Source organism: Jaculus jaculus, chromosome 5, assembly GCF_020740685.1.
Source record: "Jaculus jaculus isolate mJacJac1 chromosome 5, mJacJac1.mat.Y.cur, whole genome shotgun sequence".
Classification (NCBI taxonomy): Eukaryota; Metazoa; Chordata; class Mammalia; order Rodentia; family Dipodidae; genus Jaculus; species Jaculus jaculus.
This window is the reverse complement of record NC_059106.1, coordinates 42,982,555-43,003,650: the sequence shown is the minus strand read 5'-3', so window position 1 is coordinate 43,003,650 and position 21,096 is coordinate 42,982,555. Positions and strand designations below refer to the sequence as shown.

The window sequence follows — 21,096 nt, the reverse complement described above, 5'->3', positions numbered from 1 at the left end:
AGAAAGCAGATGTAGGAGGATCACTATGAGTTCCAGGCCTGCCTGGGGCTACACAGTGAGTTCCAGGTCAGCCTGGGCTAGAGTGAGACCCTGCCCTCCCAAACAAAACAAAAGGGAAAACAATAGATCTTAAGTGTTCTCATAAAAAAAATTATGAGGCAATACATGTCAGCCTGATTTAGCTAATGTGTCCAAGTAGTGCACAAAACCATACATACAGACACACACAAAAAAATTGTTACTTGTTTGGCAATCTAAAAATATATTAAACTATAACAACTGACCAGAGAAAGTAATTAGGGAGCACAAGGCTGGGAGAGGAGAGACACAGCCTTTTCAGCTGGGTTGTTGAGTCCTGGCAGAAAGGATGACCTTCAAAGAAAGATGTGGAGGAAATGAAGTGCCTAAGGACCCAGGTTCTATGTAAAGCCAGATGCACATGGTGGAGCATGTGTCTGGAGTTCATTTGCAGTGGCTAGAAGCCTTGGCGCACCCATTCATTCTTTCTCTCTTTCTCCCTCCCTTCCTCTTTCTGTGCATAATAAATAAAACAAATTTTTAAAAAGTTTCCTTAGGCTTTGCAGGCAAGTGCCTTAACTGCTGAGCCATCTCTCTAGCCCCAATTCTCTTTCTATTTGCTTTGTGTGATGCTGGGTTGGGACCCCAGGTTCTCTTGCTTGCTAACGTGCAAGCACTTCTATTCCTGTTGTTTTCTCAGAGCTAGGAGAAGCCCGGGAAGGTTACACCTAATGGGACCAGTGACACGAGTTCTGCTCCAGTTTTCAAGATGATAAAGCTCAAGGTGGAAACTGGGGGTTGCTGGGGGTCAGGTGGGTGCACCAGATAGGAGATCATAGCATGACCTGGGTGGGAGGGGATGAGTGTGACAACGGAGGGACAAAGACTGGCCAGGTGCTTAGGAGTCAGGCCCACAGAAACTGATGATAGATTGCAAATGGGTGTTGGGGAGGTGGGGGTGGGAAGATGTCAAGAAGTTTCCAGCTTGAGCACCTGAAGAGAGGCAGCTAGAGACAAAACAGGTGTGTATGTGTGTGTGGGTGTGTATGTGTGCATGTGTGTGTTGGGCTTGCCTTGGGAAATGCTAAATGTGAAGGACCTGTGGCAATATATGCTGGAAGCTTAAAGAGGGATTTGGTGACTCCCTTACCGATGACAGCTGAGGCCAGTGGTGGATATAAAATGACAGGGAGAGGTGAGGGCCAGAGGGAATTGAGCAGACTCTGGTCAGACAAGGAGCAGGTACCCACGCAGAGCCAGGTCTAGATAATTTAACCTTTATTAAGAAGTAGCAAGGGGGCTGGAGAGATGGCTTAGAGGTTAGGCGCTTGCCTGTGAAGCCTAAGGACCCTGGTTCAAGGCTTGATTCCCCAGGACCTGCGTAAGCCAGGTGCATAAGGTGGTGCACGCATCTGGAGTTCGTTTGCAGGGGCTGGAGGCCCTGGTGCGCCCATTCTCTCTCTTCTCTATCTGCCTCTTTCTCTGTCTGTAACTCTTAAAAAAAATTAAAAAAAAAGAAGTAGCAAGGGCTGGAGAGACGGCTTTGCAGTTAAGGCACTTGCCTGCAAAGCCTAAGGACCCAGGTTTGATTCTCCAGGACCCACATAAATCAGATGCATTTGGAGTTTATTTGCTGTGACTGGAGGCCCTGGCATGCCCATTCTCTATCTGCCTCTTTCTCTCTCTCTTCATCCCTCTCTCTAAAATAAATAAATAAATAAGAAGTAACAAGCCAGGTGTGGTGGCACACGTCTTTAATTCCAGCACTCAGGAGGTGGAGGTAAGGAGGATTGCTGTAAGTTTGAGGCCAGCCTGGGACATCAGAGTGAGTTCCAGGTCAGCCTGGTCTGGAGTGAGACCCTACCTTGAAAACAAACAAACAAAAAGTAACAAGGCTGGAGAGATTTTAGTGGTTAAGAAGTTTGCCAGCAAAGCCTAAGGACCCAAGTTCGATTTCCCAGAATCCATATAAGCCAGAGGCACAAGGGGGTGTATGTGCCTGGAGTTTGTTTGCAGTGACTAGAGGCTCTGGTGTGCCCATTCTCCCCCCTCTCTATCTGTCTCTATCTCAAAAAAATAAAAACATTTTTTAAAAAAGTAACAGTTATCCCAACATGGTAGCACATGTCTTTAATCCCAGCATTTGGTGGTTGAGGTAGGAGGATCCCTGTGAATTAGAGGCTAGCATTAGAGTGAGTTCCAGGTCAGCCTGGGCTAGAGTGAGACTCTACTTGAAAAACTAACAACAACCAAAAAAAGCAAAACAAAACAAAACAAAAAAAACCAAAACAACACAAAAAAGAATAGTTTTTTTTTTTTTTTCTATTGTGTGTTTGCGTACAAAATACGACCCGTTAATACCATGGAAGCTTTTTCTGTTTGCACCTGCAGGTGGTCACGTGGCGTGTGTGGGTCTATGTGCCCAGGCGGCGTTCACGCTGCTCCCCGGCAGCGAGGCGCGCTCCTGCAGTGCTGGAGGGGAGCATGGCTCCAAGCTCTCCTGTCCATCCTCACTGGAGCCCCAGTGACTCTCTGGTGTCTGCTCTCCATGGGACTGGGGCCAAAGCCCTTTGTGGCTATACCCCGTTGTTTATATGGGTCCTGGAGATGGAACTCAAGTGGTCTCTCAGGCCCTTGAGCTTGATAGGACGTGCTCTTAACTGTTGAGCCATCTCTCCAGCCTGCCCCCCCACTTTTTTCTTGAGATAGGGTGTTGCTATGTGGCCTAGACCAGCCTACAACTCACTATGTAGTCCAGGCTGACAAGGAACTCTCGGTGATCCTCCTGCCTTAGCCTCCCGTGTGGAATTAAGTCCGTAACGCCACCACACTGAGCTTTTTCTTTTTTTAAACCGCATGGCATAAACCAGATGAGGTGATCCATGTGTATAACCCAACATTCAGAGAAGCGCATGCCTTGTTCAAGCCAGGCAAGCACTCTACCAACTGAGCTACGTCCCTCTGTTCCTGGGAGCTTATAGTAGTATTGACTTTTTCCTTTTTTTTTTTTGAGGTAGGGTCTCTCTCTCTCTCTCTCGCCTAGGCTGACCTAGAATTCACTATGTAGTCTCAGGATGGCTTCAAACTCACAGCAATCGTTCTGCCTTGGCCTCCACAGAGCAGGGATTAAAGGTATGGGCCACCATGCCCAGCTATTATTTGGTTTTTAAAATATTTTTATTTATTTGTTTGAGAGACAGACAGACAAATGGAAAGAGGCAGATAAAAAGAACAAGTATAAATGTGCCAGGGCCTCCTGCCACTGCAGATGAACATGCATCACTTTGTACATCTGGCTTTACTTGGGTACTGGGGAATTGAACCCAGACCATCGAGCTTTGTAAGCAGGCCCTTAACCACTGAGAGATTCTCTAGCCTCTCCCCTACCCCTCCCTTTTTTTTTTTGAATCAGGGTCACTCTAACTCAGGCTGACTTGGAATTCACTCTGTAGCCCAGTCTGGCCTGGAATTCATATGAATCCTCCTGCCTCAGCCTCCAGAATCTTTGGAACAAGTACGCCAACACACCCCACTTCCCTGGAAGCTTATTTTTTTGTTTGTTTTTGTTTCTTCGAGGTAGGGTTTCACTCTAGTCTAGGCTGACCTGGAATTCACTATGTAGTGTCAGGGTGGCCTCAAAATCATGGTGATCCTCCTACCTCTGCCTCCCAAGTGCTGGGATTAAAGGTGTGCGCCACCACGCCTGGAAGCTTACTTTTAAAGGAGCGTTCCTGATGGTGGGGGCCCTCTGTCCAGTCTTATGGAGACCCAGGTTCTTGCCCCACTGGTGGATTGGGGCTGGGTTGTAGACGTCACCCATGAGTATGGCCCAGCCTGTGAGAGGCCCGTGATAGTCTCTCACTTTCCTGGCTTTGACATGGCCGCATTCAACTGCAGGGAAGCTGGGCCTTCTGTCTGGGGTGGGAATCAGGGCGCCCCAGAGCAAGTGGCTGGGTAGCAGCTGTGCACTTGAGAGACAAGAGTGGGGAGGACTTGGAATGTACAGAAAACAAAAGTTAGTATCCCGTTTCTGATACTGACTACAGGATTTTGCAGTAAGAACAAGGGCTTAAAATCGAGGTATTGTTTAGAAAGAAAGGAATTCTTAAAATTCCTTTGCCCTTTTTATAACCTTCCAAATGTAGAACCTTCCTTTCTTAACCCTTCCAGGGATAGAGCAAGCTATTTCTTCTCGTGTGTGGCCATGATCCCCATCCTCAGGTCTAGACAGGAGACCAGAGTTGAATGAGGTAACAGAACCATGCACCGCGGGTGGGTGTGATTTGATGGGACCCTCAACCCCTTGGTGTAGGAAGGACACTCAGTAAGGCCAGAGGCTGGTGGGACCCGGATGAGTCTACAGGGCCAGCAGGAGCCCAGCCAGGCACACTGGGTTACATCCATGCCAGCATCTGCAGAGCTCAGAGGACCCAACACACAGGCCCCACCCCACATCCAGAGAACAAGAGGACGGGAAATGACACAGCATGAACCTGGAGACCCAGAGGGAGGAGGGTGCCCAGTAAGATGATGAGATCAGATGTGGTGTGAGGCCCACTCACTTGTCGTCCCCAGAGTCCACCGGGTGGCGCTAGAGGCCCACCTTCGGGACTGCAGCCGCCCTGCGCCGGAGGGAAGACTCTAGCCTTGTGAGATGCTGGTTTCTAAGGCTGTCCCCCCCCACGCCCACACACCTTATTTTGTGAACACACTTTTTCTGCAAAGGACGGGCTGCGTGGGCTTCTTTTCCAAAATTTTTATTAATTTTTTGTTTTTGTTTTTGTTTTTTTCAAGGAAGGGTCTCACTCTAGCTCAGGCTGATCTGGAATTCACTATGTAGTCTCAGGCTGGCCTCGAACTCACGGCAATCCTCCTACCTCTGCCTTCTGAGTGCTGGGATTAAAGGTATGCATCACTATACCCAGATTTAAGTTTTTTTTTTTTTTTTTCTGGGTGTGATGGCACACACCTTTAATCCCAGCACTTGGGAGGCAGAGGTAGGAGGATTGCCGTGAGTTAGAGGCCAGCCTGAGATGAGAGAGTGAATTCCAGGTCAGCTTGGACCAGAGTGAGACCCTACCTTGAAAAACAAAAAAAAAAAAAAAGTTTTTTTTTTTTTTTTTTGTTGTGGTTGAATTTTTTTTTTCCAAGGTAGGGTGTCACTGTAGCTCAGGCTGACTTGGAATTCACTATGTAGTCTCAGGGTGGCCTCAAATTCACTGTGATCCTCCTACCTCTGCCTCCCGGGTGCTGGGATTAAAGGCATGTGTTACCATTCCCAGTTTTTAAAAGTTTTTTGAAAAATATTTTTATTTACTTATTTGCTAGCAGAGGAGACAGGGGCAGAGAATGGGCCCATCAAAGCCTCTTGCCACTGCAAACGAACTTCAGGTGTATGGGCCACTTTGTGCATTTGGCTTTCCGTAGGTGGCTAGGGAATTGTCCCTGGGCGGCAGGTTTAGCAAGCAAGTGCCTTTAGCCATGGGGCCATCTCCCCAGGCCCCAAACGTTAGTTTTGATCATACTGTGCCAGGCACTTTCAATGCACTTTAACCTCATATACTCTCAAGAAAACTTGAAAAAACAGCTCAGACATGAAGATGGCGAGGTCAGGAACAGGCTAGGGGATAGCTCAATGGATCCCCCAGAATTCAGGTAAAGCTGGGTGCTGAACTGCATCTGTCATCCCGTCATTCTGGCACCTGGGGAGAGAGGCGAGGTGGGAGTGTGGACCTGGAGAACAGCGCAATGAGCAAGAGAATGTGCCTCACACAGGTGAAAGGTGAGGGTCAACACAAGATGTCCTCTGATCTCCACACATGCCCACTCTCACCTACACACATGGACATGCATCACATATGGAGGAAAAAAGAAACAAAAATCACCAAAGTATGGCATGGTGGCTCAGTGGATAAGAGTGTTTGCTATACTCACAAGAGGACCTGCGTTCAATTCCCAGCACCTGCATAAAAAGAGGGCATGGCTACGCATTCCTATAACTCCAGCACTGTGGGAAGGATGTGCATGCAGAGACAAGAGGATCCTTGAGCTTGCTGGTCAGCAAGTCTAGCCAAAATCAGAGCACGCGGGGTTCAGTGGGAGACCCTGTCTCTGGGAAATATGGTGGAAGAGTAACAGAAAATACCCCATGTTCTCCTCTGGCTCCTACACGCATGTGCACAGAGCACAGGCACCTGAAAACACATGTGATATACCATTCACACACACTCCACTCATGCTACACACATATACACCCAAAACAAAAATAGTGGCAACCTCACACCTTGGAGACTTAGAAGTTCTGATATCCAGGAAGTAGAATGAGTGGAGGGATGCCCAGCAGGGATAGCAAGAGTGACAGATGAATGCAGGATGTCCACTTGTCTGCGCTCAGATAACAGCGATGATTTTATGAGTGTATGCCCTGCAACATGAGGCAGACGGGAACTGCGCGCCAGGCACAGGCAGCTGCCCCGTTCATGAAGCTCTGGTGGGATCGGGGCCTTCAGGCTCAATATACCTTTCCTTGCCGGGGGTACCCTCTGCTGACCTTGACTTTATCTTCACCTGTGAGCATAGTCAACACCCTCCCAGAACGGAAGGGTCACAGTCAGCTCTGCCTGAGTCATCTCCAAGGACCAAGCATGACATCGCTGGGATCTTTCATGCTCCAGTGACTTTCGTGCTCAATCTCTTTGCTCAATGTGTTCAAGTTCATCAAATAAGCAGAGCTTTGTAAACACTTAACCACTAGCTATGCAACTGATAAAACATAAACATTTCATAGTAATCTCTTGTCTCACTCTGAACTATAATGTGGGACTTTCACGTTATGAAGTATTAACACAGAAAAGGGCAAGACAGCCAGCCTGGCGAGGCGGCGCACGCCTTTAATCCCAGCACTTGGGAGGCCAAGGCAGGAGGATTGCCTGGAGCCCAGCCTGAGGCTTCAGAGTGAGTTCCACCTCAGCCTGGGCTGGCATGAGACCCTGTCTCAAAAAAAAAAAAAAAAAGAAAAGAAAAAGGAGGCCAGTGTTCTGACTGCTCCCTTTTCTGCTTTCTGACCTTTTTTGTTTTGTTTTGTTTTAATATTTTTTTTTTATGAGAGAGAGAAAGAGGGAGAGAATTGGCGCGCCAGGGCCTCTAGCCATAGCAATTGAACTCCAGATGCATGCGCCACCTTGTGCGCATGCGTGACCTTGCCCATGCGTCACCTTGTGCATCTGGCTTACATGGGATCTAGGGACTTGAACATGGCTCCTGAGGCTTTGCAGGCAAGTGTGTTAACCACTAAGCCATCTCTTCAGCCCCTTTATGGCCTTTTTCTATAATGTGTGTCATAGTATAGGTTCCCCCCAAAGTCTCTAGTGTATTTGGGGGTGACCCCACAAGCAGGAGGAGAGTGGAATGGTGGAGAAAAGCTAGTGTGATGGAGACCCCTCCCTCCCCTGGGCCTCTTTTATCAGAACACTAATCCGTTAGCTGTGGTGGCACACACTTGCAATCCTAGCCCTTAGGCAGCTGAGGCAGGGGGATCACCACGAATTCTAGACCAACCTGGGCTGCATGGTAAAGCTATATCTCAAAAATAAGTAAATAGGGCTGGGGAGATGGCCCAGTAATTAAAGGTGGTTGCTTACAAAGCCTACCAGCCCCAGTTTGATTCCCCAGTACCCACATAAAGCCAGCGGTGCATGCATCTGATTGATTGATTATATTGAATAAATAAATAAGCAGCACTCATCCCGTTCCTGAGGGCTCCACCATTGTCTTAGCCACTTCTCAAAGGTCCCACCTCCAAGCTCTGTCATGCTGGGATTGTGTCTAATATACCCACTTGGAGAGAGACACAAACATTCCTTCCGCTTGTCCTCCCAGAGGATCAGCAGTTGGACGTTTACTTCCCCATTTCTGGAGGAGGGTTGGCCCCTGCCCCGTGTTTGCAGCTGCATCTGTTAGGTGCCGTCTCAAGCCTTCTCTGGCTGCCATAATAAAATACCAGAGACAGGTCAGCTTACATAGCAGAAATGTATCGCTCTTGGTTCTGGAGGCTGAAGTCCAGGCTCAGGAGGCTAGCGGGGCTGGGTTCTGGTGTGGCCTCTTCCTGGCTTGCAGAGGGCTGCCCCCGTAACTGTCAAGGTGCTAGAGGTGGCTCAGGAGGTTGGGAAGGGAAAGTGTCATTGTGGGTGGTGTGTGTGCACGTGTGTGGAGGCCTGAGGTTGATGTTGGGTGTCTCCCTCTACTGCTCTCCACCTCATTGATGAGACAGGATCTCTCACTGAGCCTAGAGCACTCCAACTCAACTATAGTCTAGCTAGGCAGCTTGCCCAGATATCTGCTAATCTGTGTCTCTTGAGCGCTGGTATTATGTGCGTGCACCACCACGCCCAGCATGCACTTAGGTGCTAGAGATCTGAGCTCAGGTCCTCATGTCTACACGGCAAGTGCTTCCTCCACTGATGGCAAAAAACAACAAATACAGCAACAATAACAACAACAACAAAATGTCAGTAAAATGAAGCTAACTTCCCAGCCCCTACTTGTTTCCTGGGACAAGGTTTAACTCTGTAGTTCAGACTAGCTTGAAAGTCACCACATATCAGCCCCAGCCTTCCTGGTTTTCAGGCACGAAGCACCGTACCTGGCTCTGTTTATGGCTTTGATTTTGAGAGTTACCCACGTCCATGCAGCACGCAGCACAAGCTCGTTTTCCATGCTCTATCTATTCCATTACATGAATGTGCCTCAAGATATTTACCCAGAAAGGGATCTGTCATATAGGATTGTCAGACGTTATGCTCCCCATAGACGTTGTAATCCTGTACAACATTGCCAGGGCATTGCCGCTGGCTCCCATGGAGCAGTGGCGTTGTGGGGTAGAAGGTTTTCCCAAAGGCTGTGCCAACTCATGGTCCTGACAGGTATGAGGATTGGCTGTCGCTCAGTACAGGCTGGCAGTGTTTGTCCTTTACAGTTGGCCATCTGGTAGGTGTACACGGGCGTATGAGGATGGTCATAATTTACATGTCCAGATGACTAATGAGGGTAAAGCGCCTCTGCACATGTTTATTGCCACCCAGTGTCTCCTTTGGAGCATGCCTGGTCAGGCCTTTGCCCTTAATTCTGCCGACTGTCTGTCTGTCTTTCTTGTTGACTTACTGGCATCTGCTGTGAATCTGGATATGAGCCCTTTTGCAAGGTCTTAATTTTTTTTAAAATTTGTTTTATTTTATTTATTTGACAGCAACAGACAGAGAAAGAGGCAGAGAGAGAGAGAGAGAATGGGCATGCCAGGGCCTCTAGCCACTGCAAACAAACTCCAGATGCCCCCTTGTGCATCTGGCTAATGTGGGTCCTGGGGAATCAAGCCTAAAACCGGGGTTCTTAGGCTTCACAGGCAAGCACTTAACTGCTAAGCCATCTCTCCAGCCCTTAATTTTTTTTTAAATAATTGTGACAATTTATTTATCTTTGTTACAGACTTCTGAAAAGACTAGTCTCAGTTATAAAGATGCATGGTCTTAATTTTAACAAAATCTATTAATTGATCATTCTCTTCATGGAATTTCATTGTCTCCTAGTTAGGAAACTCCTCCTTACCTCAAGGTCATGAATGTCTCCTGTGTTATCTTCTAGAAATGTTATTGTTTAACCTCTCCTGCTTGGATGTATTATTTACCTAGAATGAGCTTTTGTTTTGGTATAAGTGTCAAGTTAATGTTTTTCCACCTGAATATCCACTTGGCTGAGCAGAGCTTATTGAGAAAATCTTCTCTTTAGCTGCCCTGGGCCACCTTTGCTGTAGCTAGAATTCCCGTGTGTCCATGCCTTCATGCTTGGGAGAGGAAGGTCTTCATTACAATTTCTGGCTTTGGGCCTTATACTGTGTAGGTTTGAGAATTAGTCCTTTTTTTTTTTTTTTTTTTTTTTTTTGTGTCAATGTAGGGTCTCGCTCTATCCCAGGCTGACCTGGAATTCACCTTGTGCATGTGGCTTAATGTGGGTCCTGGGGAATCAAACCTGGGTCCTATGGCTTTGCAGGCAAGCACCTTAACTGCTAAGCTATCCCTCTAGCCCATGTGGAATTTACTATGTAGTCTCAGGCTGGCCTCAAACTCACAGTGATCCTTCTACCTCTGCCTCCCGGGTGCTGGGATTAAAGGGGTGTGCTACACAACCAGCTTTTTTTTAAAAAAAATTTATTTATTTATTTGCAAGTAGAGAAAGAGAGAAGGGGCATGCCAGGGGCTCCAGATGCTGCAAACAGACCCCAGATTCATGCACCACTCTGTGCATGTGGCTTTATGTGAGTACTAGGGAATTGATCCTAGGCCTTTAGGTTTTGCAAGCAAGTGCCTTTACCACTGAGGCTCCAGCCCAAAAAGATCTTTTTCAGATCTATATTAAGTGTTTTAAAAAGTTGGATTATTGTCTTACATAATTATTAAATTTATAGTTGTGAGCTTTGTGGAAAAAAACACACCTCTGGGACTTTGAAGCTTGTGTGTGTGTGTGTGTGTGTGTGTGTGTGTGTACAAGCGCGCACGCACACGCCACATGAGCATGTCAGAAGATACCCCTGAGGTGTTGGTCCCCGCCTTCTACCTTGTTTGAGGCAGGGTATCTCTTGTGCTTTGTTGGTGTGAGCACCAGACTAGCTGGCCCATGAGCTTCAGGATTCTCCTGACTCTACTTCCTATTGCCGTGGGGTACTGGGATCATGAGCTTTTGGGTCCAGCTTTATGGGTACACTGGGAACCTGAACTCAGTCTTCAGTCCTCTGCAATAAGTACTTTTAACCAATGAGCCATCTCCCCAGCCTTAATTGTTTTCAAGAAATTGTTTTAAGAAGAATTTAAAAATTTGCATATTTTATTTTATTCTTTGGGTTTTTTTGAGGTAAGGTCTCACTCTAGCCCAAGCTGACCTGGAATTCACTATGTAGTCTCAGGGTAATCTTGGACTCTTGGTGTTCCTCCTACCTCTGCCTCCCACATGCTAGAATTAAAGGTGTGTGCCATCACAACCGGCTCTAAAAATATGCATATTTTAAATCTATAAACATTACATACATAAATCTCCATTTACGTCTTTCAACATTTCTTTAAACAATACTTTATAATATGTGGGTTGTATGTAGCTACTGCTCATTTTTAGGAACTCAATATTTTTTCTGAAATTATAAAAAGCATTTTTGTCAAATATTTATTTCTAGTTTGTGGATATGGAGTAATAGAACTTTTGTATATTTGCCTTCTAGTATCCTTGCTAAACTCACTTATTAATTTATTTTTTATTTTATTTTTACTTGTTTATTGAGAGAGAAAGACAGAGCGAGAGGGAGGGAGAGAATGGATGCACCAGGGCCTACAGCCACTGCAAATGAACTCCAGTTGCATGTGCCACCATGTGCATCTGGCTTTACTTAGGTCCTGGGGAGTCAAACTTAGGTCCTTAGGCTTCGCAGGCAAGTGCCTTCACTGTTAAGCCATCTCTCCAGCCCTCACTTATTAATTTCAATATTTATTTATATTCTCTTAGTGTTACTATGTAGACTAGTAATTTGTCTGTGGAGTAATAATTTCCTTCTTTTTTTTTCCTTTCTATTTGTTTGTTTCTTCTCTTCCCTTACAGCGCTGTCTAGGGTCCCCAAGACCATGCTGATAGAAGTGGAACAGCAGCCCCCCCCATTTCTAAACTCGAAGGGAAAGCTTTTGATAGTTCATCTGCAATGTGTCGTGTGCTACAGGGTTTTAGGCACACCTGTCAAGGAAAGGAAACACTCTCCTGTTCTTGGTTATTAAGAATTTTTCAGCCTGGAGAAATGGCTTAGCAGTTAAGGCACTTGCCAGCAAAACCAAGGGACCCAGGTTTGATTCCTCAGGACCCATGTAAAGCCAGAGGCACCAGGTGTCACGTGTGTCTGGAATTCATTTGCAGTGGCTGGAGGGCACTTGGCATATTTACATGGGTGCCGGGGATCTGCACTCGGGTCCTCCTGCTTGCAGGACAAGCGCTTTATCCGCAGAGCCACTTTCACAGCCCAACGCTGGCCTTTTGAATTTAGGTTTCTCCGAAGTCCTTTTGGGAATGGCGGCTTTACAGTGAACACGTGTTCTTTTTATTATAAAAATTAATTCCAGCAGTGCCAAAAAGCACAGTCCGTTGAAATAAAACATTCAGCCTGGCTCAGGACTATGTGAGGCTGAGGTAGGAGGATTGCTATGAGTTCCAGGTCAGCCTGGGCCACAGTGAGACCTGCCTCTAAAAAGAAAAGAAAATAAAACCGAGTCACTGGACTTCTGCTGTCTCCAGAAAGATCTTTGAAGCAACGATGAGATGGAAAGGGTCCTGTCCAGGAAGGGACTTCCTTGGTAATTTACATAGTCGGGGACTGAAAGATGTCTGGGTGATTCTTTGCACAACTGAAAACATTGCTTCCTGGCTCTGAACTTGCCCGACACCACTGAGGCTCTTTCTGAACTGAAATGGAGCAGAGGCCGCAGCTCTGGCTCCATATCTCAGGACCACAATCATGGAAGCAAAAAGCTCTGCCTTCCTTTAAACTTGACCAACCAGGGTGAACTGGGGACCCTCCCATGACCACAAGTCTCTACTCCGCCCTCCCACCGTGATGTCCCTGTAGCCTGCAAACCTCTCCTTTGCTATTAATTAAGCTGCTTTGTTTTCTCCTTCAAAGAAACCTCCGCTCACAGCACATTCATCCCCTCACTCAGCCGTCACTGGGGCCCAGCATGCAGGTTGCCAACAGACAGACACCTCATTATTTACTCCACTTGAATGAGGACTGTTTTTCTGTTTCTTGGAAACCTTCCTCAAGAGCTCCGTAATCCTTTCTCTAAGGAGAACAGTCACCCCTGCTGGGTGAAATTCCAGTATGGTTCAACACAGCCCATGCTGTTCTTTCTTAATTCTTTCTTTCTTTTTTTTTTTTTAAAGCCTCCATTTAACTTGTTTTTCCACTACTCTCAACGGACCCAACTTATCTATGCAGGAGGCACCTGGCTACCAGCAGCTCTCCTTCAAGTAAAATGAGAACCTTATTGCAGGGCTGGTGTTAGAAAGAATCTGAGGTGTTCCCCGGCCTGCCATGAGATATGATGATACCGTTCCGCTCTGCTTGCCATCCATCTGTGTCCCAAAGTGGCCAAGATGGTATCAGAAACAGGCTTCACCCACGGTGGCACTACCCCTAGGAAGAGCCAGTGGAGATATTGCTGAATCAAGTTGCTGGGGCTGAGGAGATGCTCAGAGTTGGGCATGACTGCACATCTGTAACCCCAGTCTTGTGGAGAGTCAATGGGGCTCACTAAAACCCCAGTTCCATGTTCAAGGAGAGACTCCATCTAGCGGAAATATGTGGATGAGAGACACAGGAAGAACATGTGGCATTCTCTGGCCTCTGCACACTGCAAGCACAGTTACACAACCGTGTGTGTACACCACACCTCCCCACGCTCCCCTCCACCTGCTATCCATGCTAAAAGAAAAAACTTCCTGGCTACTCTTCTGACAGAAAAATGCTGGGGTGTCTCGAGAGGGTCCTTGGAGAGCAGTAGGGACTTTGGTAAGCACAGTGACGGAGCCAGGTGGAGTTAACATTTGAAGAAGAGCCCAGAGGATTGTTTGCTATGGAAACTATTGGACCCATCATATTTAGATAGCCACCAGGTCTAATTACCTTTTAAGCCCAATTTGAGGCATTTGGTGCAGATATAAAGTCATTGGTCATGCTCCAAGAAATCTGTTATATTTAGTATTTTTATTTATTTATTTTTATTTATTTGACAGAGAGAAAGAGAGAGGGAGAGAGAGAGAGAGAGAGAGAGAGAGAGAGAGAGAGAGAGAGAGGGAATGGGCATGCCAGGGCCTCCAGCCACTACAAATGAACTCTAGACACATGCTCCATCTTGTGCATCTGGCTAATGTGGGTCCTGAGGAATCGATCCTGGATCCCTTGGCTTTGCAGGTAAATACCTTAACCGCTGAACCATCCCACCAGCCCATATTTAGTATTTTTAATTGTTTTTAGAAATTACTTCCAAATCTATTTCTAACCATATTTCAGTCAAGGTCAAGGGTTTTGGGATTTGTAGATAGTCATTCATGGATCATAATCCCAGTGACAGAGAATTAGAGCAAGATAGTCTTCTTTTGCAGGTAGGTGGTTAGAGACACAAGTTTAAAAGAACTTAGGCCTCAGCCTGCTGTGGCGAGACTAAAAGAATTCCAGTTTGAATTTAAACCTGAATCCTCAAGATGGTGAGCAGGGGTGCCCTTCGGTTTTACTTTCTGGTTTTTCTTCCTTCTAAGAATTTTTCACAGGCTTTTTTTCAGCAGGCAAGCTCCTCTCCCTGACCAGGTAACCATTCAAGGTCCTCTCCATACATTTAAGCTTTGCCAGTAAAGCTCATCTCAATTTGATGCCTGATTCACATCCCTAAGGTTATGAGAAAACCCAATCCAAGAGGAAATAAACCACCCCTCGCACTTCATCCAAACCCCAGCTGAAACTACAGAGGGAGGAACTGGGGCGCAGAGCAAGAGCACTGCTTCCATGGGGAGCCTGACAAGCAACGCCAGGTGAAGGGGCAGACGCTGAGGATACTCAACACCCACCGAATCAGAGACCCAGAGCCTCCTAAGAGCTCATCACTGAAGTAGACTTAAATCACACCCACCAGGCCCAGGGAATTTTGCGGGAAGGGGGGGCAGAAAGACTGTAAGGGCCACAGATTGAGACATCATGCCTAGAGGCATTGCTCCCGTCTCCCCCGCCCCCCAATATCTGCAGCTCTCACAACTCATAGCCCACAACCCCATGGGGAATACCAATAACCCCACCGAGGAGGGCTCCCGGTGGAATGGAGGCAGGATGGAGGGAAAAGATGGCGCCAACACATGATGTATCCATACTGAGCATGTCTGTAATAAAAAAAATTACAATTATGCAACAGCCAAAAAGGAAGGAAAAGGAAGAAAGAAAACCCAATCCAAGTCAGCATGTGGTTACCTGCTTGTGACTGCTTTCAACTTGGAAGCTTCCCACTTTATTTTCTTTCCTAAAAAATAAATCTTTCTTAAATTGCCCTTCTACTGTGTTTGCGCCTGTCAATTCTTTATGAGTTGCAAGATAACAAATTCAAAGGCGTAGGCTTGAGAGATTCCACCACTTTCAATATGGGTGACATCAGGGACTGGGGAGAAGGCTCAGTGGTTAAAGGCACTTGCTTACAAAGCCTGCCAGCCTGGGTTCGATTCCCTAGCACCCATGTAAAGCCAGATGCAAAAAGTAGTGCGGGTGTCTGGGATTGCAGTAACAAGAGACCCTGGTGTGCCCATACATACACATGTGCAAGTAAATGCACATAACAAACAAACAACCAAAACTGGAAACACCAGCAGAAGGCTCCAAGGAGCTGCAACATGGAGGGCACCGAGCTTTGGAGGTTGGCTACCTCAGCCTGTTGCTGATGTCCAGGACACACATTTAAGACTCTCAGGGGATTTGATTTCTTAAAAAATTTTTATTAGCATTTTCCATGATTATAAAAAAAAATCCCATGTTAATTCCCTCCCTCCCCCCACCCACTTTCCCCTTTGAAATTCCGTTCTCCATCATATTACCTCCCCATCACAATCATTGTACTTACATATATACAATATCAACCTATTAAGTACCCTCCTCCCTTCCTTTCTCTTCCCGTTATGTCTCCTTTTTAACTTACTGGCCTCTGCTACTAAGTATTTTCATTCTCATGCAGAAGCCCAGTCATCTGTAGCTAGGATCCACATATGAGAGAGAACATGTGGCGCTTGGCTTTCTGGGAGGAGATTTGATTTTAAGGGACTTTGGATGTCTAATCCCTTTACTATTTCACTAGAGGCATCCTCCCAGGCTCCCATCAAACCATGAATGAATAGCTAGACTCTACCATTGCTCTTGGATCCATCTTGGTGATGTGGGTGGTGGTTCCTGAGATCATCAGTGAATAGGTTTTGGGACCCGTTTCTCAGCCAGCTCTCACACTCATTTTAGATCTGTGAAGGAAGTAGATGGAAGGTGTCAGAGCCCTTTCAAGTTCCACACCCCAGGGACAGAGATCTCCTTGTGGTTGCCAATTTTTTTAACCCTTTCCCCCCATAACATTGGTATTTAGTGCTTTATATGAATACTATATTAAAGCCCAAGAGTTCAGTTTATACACAAAATTATACAATTATATAGTGCTTCACAATGGTAGTGAACACATTACATTCTACAAAATCTACTTTAAAGAAATTTAAAAATTCTAAATATCAAAAGGTCCAGCTGAAGAAACAGGTATAAATTTGGCAGCCAGTAATTTTGTCAGGGAAGTTGCAGCTTATATGACTTCAAATATGGGAATTTGGAAATAGTGAGTTCAGAGTAATCATTGTGCTTTGTGTTGATCTGAAAAATATAACACTTGCTGTCAAAGAAGCATATTCAAAAATATTGAATTCACTTCAAAATGTTATACAAATTATGGTGGTTTCTATGTATCTCTAAAGCTCAGCTCAGAGACATCACTAAAGTAATATATTAATTCTTCCATACAGTGGTGTTTCAATCACTGACATATGCATACTCTAGAATAATTTAAAAAGAAAGGTGTAATATTCACAATGTTTGGAAAACCAAGCAAAACATTTAGGAACCTGCCTGGTTCTTTTGAGATGGTCACACATCAGCTTCATAAACATTCATTCTACAAAACAGGAAGCTAATGTTTGAACACAATTCCCAAGATAAGCACATTTTCTCATAAATAAAGAAGTCTTTTGTTCTTTTTTTTTTTTTTTTCTTTTGTTCTCAGGCACCTTAAAAGTAGAATTTGAATTTGCACAAATCTCTTGGAATGTGTTTAACCTGGTATTTCAACAGACTTGAAGATTTCCAGAGTTCCACAGGGACCAAGTTTTATTCTAATTACTCAGAAGATAAAGAAAATGTCTTCTAGCCAGGCATGGTGGCATACTCGGGAGGCAGAGGTAGGAGGATCGCTGTGAGTTCAAGGCCACCCGAGACTACATAGTGAATTCCAGGTCAGCCTGGGCTAGAGTGAAACCCTAACTCAAAACAAACAAACAAACAAACAAACAACAAAAAAAGGTCTTTTGAAGGAAGTGAACTTAATCATCACCAATAGAAAAGTAACCACTACTGGTTGTGGTGGCGCACGGGAAGCAGGGGTAGAAGGATTGCCGTGAGTTCAAGGCTACCCTGAGACTATATAGTGAATTTCTGAGGTAGAGTGAAACCCTACCTCGAAAAACCAAAAAAGAAAAATATCCACTGTAGCTATCTCTTATAGAAACCAAAAAAACAAAAACAAAAACATTTCCCCCTTAGAATAATATGTTTACATATATATATGACTTAAAGTTCCATTGGATATAGTCAAACAATAAAATCTGGAAACCAGATGAAACCCTATAATTCAGATGTCAAAATTTGGAAACTATGACCAAAACAGGAAACCCACTAGAGCTGTCAGAAAGAGACAAAACGCTCCCTTGCATGTGTATAAACCAAATGGGATCATCTTCAAAGGGTTTTCAAAATTATAATTACCTTCCAGTTTAAACAATTTAATTCTAAATTTAAAAAACAAAGATCTATACACAAAGCACTGATTTGAGCAGACCAAGGGGGGAAAAATACAAACAAACCAAACAGAAGCAAGCCTGCAGTAAGCAGGACCCAGAGATGCTGCTATTCATAGTTCTTACAGGTACAACTCTCAGGATTGATTCGTAAGGTACTTTTATTTTACAAGCTGCTTCTCTTGTAAAACTAAACATCCACTTTATTACCTAAAGTGTTTTAAAGTGTTTTTACTTCTGGGCTGGAGGAATGGACGGACTAGTGGTTAAGGCATTTGCCTGCAAGGCCAAAGGACCCAGGTTTGATTCCCCAGGACCCATGTTAGCCAGATGCACAAGGGGGCACATGCATCTGGAGTTCGTTTGCAGTGGTTGGAGGCCCTGGAGCACCCATTCTCAAGCTCTCTCTCCCTCTTTCTCTGTCAAATATTTCTATTTATTAATTTGAGAGAGAGAAAGAGGCAGAGAGAGAGAGAGAGAGAGAAAGAGAGAGAGAGAGAGAGAGAGAGAGAGAGAGAAAGAGAAAGAATGGGCTCACCAGGGACTCCAGCCACCGCAAACGAACTCCAGATACATGCACCACCTTGTGCATCTGGCTAATGTGAGTCCTGGGGAATTGAGCATGGGTCCTTTGGCTCTGCAGGCAAGTGCCTTAACCACTAAGCCATCCCTCCAGCCCTTCTTCCTGTCATCATCTTCAGAACAGTGCCATCTGGTGCGACTGCTTTCTTTGTCTTCGTCCTGAGATGACTAGGAAGCCTTTGCTTCTTTTCCTGCCATTGAAGAACTCTCTTGAGGGCCTGGCTGACTGACTGGTACTCTGACTTCATATTTTTTGACAAACCTGAGTCTTTAAAAATTTTTTTTTTTTTTTTGGTTTTTCAAGGTAGGGTCTCACTCTGGTCCAGGCTGACCTGGAATTAACTCTGTAGTCTCAGGGTGGCCTTGAACTCACGGCGATCCTCCTACCTCTGCCTCCCAAGTGCTGGGATTAAAGGCATGCGCCACCACGCCCAGCTAAAAAATTTTTTTTGAGGCACTGCACCCCTCCTCTTTTTTTAGTGAGAGAGCTGCTGGGGGTGGGGGAGAATTGGCATGCCAGGGCCTCCAGACACTGTAATCAAACTCCAGACACGTGTGCCACCTTGTGCATGTGTGTGACCTTGTGGGTTTGTGTCACCTTGTATGTCTGGTTTATGTGAGACCTGGAGAGTCAAACTAAGCCACCTCTCCGACCCAGACCTGAGTCATTTGACCTCATGGTTCTCGGCTTCCATTGCATCCTCAACTGCATGTTTGTTTTATGATTACGATTGTTATTATTTTTTCTTGTGTTTTCAAGGTAGGGTTTCACTGTAGCTCAGGCTGACCTGGAATTCACTATGTAGTCTCAGGGTGGCCTTGAGCTCGTGGCAATCCTATCTCTGCCTCCAGAGTGCTGGGATTAAAGGCATGTGCCACCACGCCCGGCTGCACATTTATTTTTTGGGGGGGCTCAGTGAGGAAGCCTCAGTGTCAGGTGTTGGAGAATCACTGTGATTTTTCTCTTCTTTCTGCTGCACGTTTGTCTCTTTGCTATCTGGGCTCCCAATCAAACCATTTGTCATCAAGAGGGCTGAGAATGAAACATTTGGTTGCTTAAGTGGCCTGGGTGTTCCAGGACCATTTATATTAGATCTGTCAGTAGTACAGTTTGGTGAATTTCCAGGGAGCATCACACCATTCGTTCAATTGAAACTATTGGAACTATTTTTCTCTGAAGAAGGACAAACACAGCTAACAGCTATCACACTCTTTTCACCCCTGTGAGAGATTGGTCTGTTCTTGTCTGGTTTCTCCTTGGATCTGTCAGTAACTCACAGAGTCGTTGAAGAGTAAAAGGGATACCATTAAATACAGTGACAGTCGTTAGTCTTCTCTTCTTCATTTCGTTGTAGGGAATCAGAAGGCCTCATGGTTTCTGGGCTGAAGTTCTGAAATCATCCATCACCGTCTCCAGTTTAAAAATGAAACAGCCTTTAAACTGGGACCACTGAAGTGGTTTCTCCAGTCTTGGCTACATGACAAAGAAACTGATCCAGGTCAGGACAAACTTCCCTTTCCCCTCTGTTCCTCTTGACCAATGTCTGTGGTTCCCAGCCGGTGCCTCCCTTGGTCTCGGTCATCCCCTCCCTCCTCCACGTTCTCAGCCCTCCCGGCAGCCATGGAGAGGACACACAAGGGAGCCACGGGAAAGCGAGCCGTGGAGTGAGACCCGTGGAGTGAGTGCCTGCCCCCACTACTACCACCAGCCCCCCAACAGGGCACCCCTAACCTTTCTTTTTTTTTTAATTTTTACTGACAACTTCCATACAATTAGAAAATATATCATGATCATAGTCTCCTCCCATCACCCTCCATTATCCCCCTGCAGCATAACCCCTCCGATGAGTCCCTTCTTTCCAACAAGTCTCTCTTCTACTTTAATGTATTCATTTCTCCCTCCCACTGTGCAGCTTATTCTTTAGTTTTTGGTATTTTGAGGTAGGGTCTCGTTCTAGCCCTGGCTGACCTGGAATTCACCATGTAGTCTCAGGCTGGCCTCGGATTCATGGCCACGATCCTCCTACCTCTGCCTCCTCCCTAGTGCTGGCATTCAAGGCATGAGCGCCAACGCCACGCCTGGCTGAGGCTGCAGCTTCTTTTTTAAAAAAATATTTATTTATTTATTTGAGAGCAACAGACAGAGAGAGAAAGAGGCAGAGAGAGAGAGAATGGGCACGCCAGGGCTTCCAGCTACAGCAAACAATCTCCAGACGCGTGCGCCCCCTTGTGCATCTGGCTAACATGGGTCCTGGGGAATTGAACCTCGAACCCAGGTCCTTAGGCTTCACAGGCAAGCGCTTAACCGCTAAGCCATCTCTTGAGCCCTAAAAAATATTTTATTTTTATTTATTTGACAGAGAAGGAGAGCGAGAGAGAGAGAATGGGCGCGCCAGAGCCTCCAGCCACTGCAAACAAACTCCAGATGCATGTGCCACCTTGTGCATCTGGCTAATGTGAGTCCCAGGGAATTGAATCTGGGTCCTTTGGCTTTGCAGGTAAAGGCCTTAACTGCCAAGCCATCCCTCCAGCTCTACTGTACAGTTAAAAAAAAAAACTTTTAAGGGCTGGAGGGATGGCTTAGTTGTTAAGCGCTTGCCTGTGAAGCCCAAGGGTCCTGGTTTGAGGCTCAATTCCCCAGGACCCACGTTAGCCAGATGCACAAGGGGGTGCACATATTTGGAGTTCGTTTGCAGTGGCTGGAGGCCCTGGCACGCCCATTCTCTCTCTCTCTCTATCTGCCTCTTTCTCTCTCTCTCTATTGCTCTCAAATAAATAAATAAAAATAAATGAAAAAAAAACTTAAAAAAAATATTTTATTTGTAAACTGGGCGTGGTGGCATG

General features: G+C 45.8%; 1 pseudogene; it reads right to left on the bottom strand.

Moving 5' to 3' along the window:
- LOC101601819 overlaps positions 1-19,835 on the bottom strand; it is a 32,344-nt pseudogene extending 12,509 nt beyond the window's left edge.
- Positions 19,836-21,096: the final 1,261 nt, after the last annotated feature.